General features: G+C 29.1%; 2 non-coding genes across 2 annotated transcripts; both read right to left on the reverse strand.

The window, feature by feature from the left end:
- Positions 1 to 1403: 1403 nt before the first annotated feature.
- Positions 1404 to 1599, reverse strand: LOC122625831. Its single transcript, XR_006326671.1, has one exon. It is a non-coding gene; the product is annotated as a U2 spliceosomal RNA (small nuclear RNA).
- A 1925-nt stretch (positions 1600 to 3524) lies between these two features.
- LOC122625832 lies at positions 3525 to 3720 on the reverse strand. The gene has a single exon (XR_006326672.1). It is a non-coding gene; the product is annotated as a U2 spliceosomal RNA (small nuclear RNA).
- Positions 3721 to 4034: the final 314 nt, after the last annotated feature.

Consider the following 4034-nt stretch of genomic DNA (forward strand, 5'->3'; position numbering starts at 1 on the left):
GTAACACAGTTCGATTGGAAATTTAATTACGATTCAACGAGATATGACATTCCATATTTGGACCCATATTTCGAATGTTCTGATCAAATACTGATATTTAAATCGCAAAAAACAGAAAATCGATTTTCGGACAAATCCAAAAATCATCATCAAAAATTGGAAAAAATTAAAAAAAAATTCATTTTTTTTGTAAACACAGTTTGATTGGAAATTTAATTACGAATTCGACGAGATATGACATTCCATATTTGGACCCATATTTCGAATGTTTTGATCAAAATACTGATATTTAAATCGCGAAAAAACGAAAATCGATTTTCGGACAAAATCCAAAAATCATCATCAAAATTGGAAAAAATTAAAAAAAAAATTCTTTTTTTTTGTAAACACAGTTCGATTGGAAATTTAATTACGAATTCACGAGATATGACATTCCATATTTGGACCCATATTTCGAATGTTCTGATCAAAATACTGATTTTAAATCGCAAAAAAACGAAAATCGATTTTCGGACAAAAAATATCATCAAAAATTGGAAAAAATAAAAAAAAAATGCATTTTTTTTTGTAAGCACAGTTTGATTGGAAATTTAATTACGAATTCGACGAGATATGACATTCCATATTTGGACCCATATTTCGAATGTTTTGATCAAAATACTGATATTTAAATCGCGAAAAACCGAAAATCGATTTTCGGACAAAATCCAAAAATCATCATCAAAAATTGGAAAAAATTAAAAAAAAAATGCATTTTTTTTTGTAAGCACAGTTCGATTGGAAATTTAATTACGAATTCAACGAGATATGACATTCCATATTTGGACCCATATTTCGAATGTTCTGATCAAAATACTGATATTTAAATCGCAAAAAAACAAAAAATCGATTTTCGGACAAAATCCAAAAATCATCATCAAAAATTGGAATAAATAAAAAAAAAATCCTTTTTTTTTGTAAACACAGTTCGGTTGGAAATTTAATTACGAATTCGACGAGATATGACATTCCATATTTGGACCCATATTTCGAATGTTCTGATCAAAATACTGATATTTAATCGCAAAAAACAGAAAATCGATTTTCGGACAAAATCCAAAAATCATCATCAAAAATTGGAAAAAATTAAAAAAAAATTCATTTTTTTTTGTAAACACAGTTTGATTGGAAATTTAATTACGAATTCAACGAGATATCACATTCCATATTTGGACCCATATTTCGAATGTTCTGATCAAAATACTGATATTTAAATCGCGAAAACCGAAAATCGATTTTCGGACAAAATCCAAAAAAGTTGAAAAGAAATAAAATTTTTTTTTATAAACAGTTTGATTGGGAATTTAATTACGTATTCAACGAGTAGAGTAATTCAGTTTACTATAAGATGTTTAGATTTATTATTCAGTTGGGCCGAAATCCCGGCGGTACTGCAATACCGGGCCAACCCGCGACAGAGGTGGAGCAAGCTCCTAGCACTCCGTCTGATTCCAAAAATCAGTTTAACATTTGTTGTCCTCCAATGGAGGAACTATCAGATGTTAAGCTGATAAGAACAGATACTACACTTTGATCTTAGCCATAAGGCCGAGAAGCGATAACTTTAAACGGAAAAATAACTGGGTCTCCATAAGCAAACGACCAGAACAAGTTGGGAATTATAAGTATGCGCACTCGAAAAATGACTCAACGCAACTGTTGTTCAGTAAGAATAGCCTGCTTTCGGGGGTAGTATGCCGAGCAATAAAAGGAAATATTTTCATTTTGTAACGAACAATTTAAAAAGCGGTTTATTTAAATAGTTAAATCGCAAAAAAGCAGAAAATCGATTTTCGGACAAAATCCAAAAATCATCATCAAAAATTGGAAAAAATTAAAAAAAAAAATCATTTTTTTTTGTAAACACAGTTCGATTGGAAATTTAATTACGAATTCAACGAGATATGACATTCCATATTTGGACCCATATTTCGAATGTTCTGATCAAAATACTGATATTTAAATCGCAAAAAAACAAAAAATCGATTTTCGGACAAAATCCAAAAATCATCATCAAAAATTGGAAAAAAATAAAAAAAAAATTCATTTTTTTTTGTAAACACAGTTTGATTGGAAATTTTATTACGAATTCAACGAGATATGACATTCCATATTTGGACCCATATTTCGAATGTTCTGATCAAAATACTGATATTTAAATCGCAAAAAAACAAAAAATCGATTTTCGGACAAAATCCAAAAATCATCATCAAAAATTGGAAAAAAATTAAAAAAAAAATTCATTTTTTTTTGTAAACACAGTTCGATTGGAAATTTAATTACGAATTCGACGAGATATGACATTCCATATTTGGACCCATATTTCGAATGTTCTGATCAAAATACTGATATTTAATACGCAAAAAAACAAAAAATCGATTTTCGGACAAAATCCAAAAATCATCATCAAAAATTGGAAAAAAATAAAAAAAAAATTCATTTTTTTTTGTAAACACAGTTCGATTGGAAATTTAATTACGAATTCGACGAGATATGACATTCCATATTTGGACCCATATTTCGAATGTTCTGATCAAAATACTGATATTTAAATCGCGAAAAACCGAAAATCGATTTTCGGACAAAATCCAAAAATCATCATCAAAAATTGGAAAAAATTAAAAAAAAATTCATTTTTTTTTGTAAACACAGTTCGATTGGAAATTTAATTACGAATTCAACGAGATATGACATTCCATATTTGGACCCATATTTCGAATGTTCTGATCAAAATACTGATATTTAAATCGCAAAAAAACAAAAAATCGATTTTCGGCCAAAATCCAAAAATCATCATCAAAAATTGGAAAAAAATAAAAAAAAAATGCATTTTTTTTTGTAAGCACAGTTCGATTGGAAATTTAATTACGAATTCAACGAGATATGACATTCCATATTTGGACCCATATTTCGAATGTTCTGATCAAAATACTGATATTTAAATCGCAAAAAAACAAAATATCGATTTTCGGACAAAATCCAAAAATCATCATCAAAAATTGGAAAAAAATAAAAAAAAAATTCATTTTTTTTTGTAAACACAGTTCGATTGGAAATTTAATTACGAATTCGACGAGATATGACATTCCATATTTGGACCCATATTTCGAATGTTCTGATCAAAATACTGATATTTAAATCGCAAAAAAACAGAAAATCGATTTTCGGACAAAATCCAAAAATCATCATCAAAAATTGGAAAAAATTAAAAAAAAAATTCATTTTTTTTTGTAAACACAGTTTGATTGGAAATTTAATTACGAATTCAACGAGATATCACATTCCATATTTGGACCCATATTTCGAATGTTCTGATCAAAATACTGATATTTAAATCGCGAAAAACCGAAAATCGATTTTCGGACAAAATCCAAAAAAGTTGAAAAGAAATAAAATTTTTTTTTATAAACAGTTTGATTGGGAATTTAATTACGTATTCAACGAGTAGAGTAATTCAGTTTACTATAAGATGTTTAGATTTATTATTCAGTTGGGCCGAAATCCCGGCGGTACTGCAATACCGGGCCAACCCGCGACAGAGGTGGAGCAAGCTCCTAGCACTCCGTCTGATTCCAAAAATCAGTTTAACATTTGTTGTCCTCCAATGGAGGAACTATCAGATGTTAAGCTGATAAGAACAGATACTACACTTTGATCTTAGCCATAAGGCCGAGAAGCGATAACTTTAAACGGAAAAATAACTGGGTCTCCATAAGCAAACGACCAGAACAAGTTGGGAATTATAAGTATGCGCACTCGAAAAATGACTCAACGCAACTGTTGTTCAGTAAGAATAGCCTGCTTTCGGGGGTAGTATGCCGAGCAAATAAAAGGAAATATTTTCATTTTGTAACGAACAATTTGAAAAGCGGTTTATTTAAATAGTTAAATCGCAAAAAAGCAGAAAATCGATTTTCGGACAAAATCCAAAAATCATCATCAAAAATTGGAAAAAATTAAAAAAAAAAATCATTTTTTTTTGTAAACACAGTTCG

The sequence above is a fragment of the Drosophila teissieri genome, unplaced genomic scaffold, assembly GCF_016746235.2.
Source record: "Drosophila teissieri strain GT53w unplaced genomic scaffold, Prin_Dtei_1.1 Segkk85_quiver_pilon_scaf, whole genome shotgun sequence".
Classification (NCBI taxonomy): domain Eukaryota; kingdom Metazoa; phylum Arthropoda; class Insecta; order Diptera; family Drosophilidae; genus Drosophila; species Drosophila teissieri.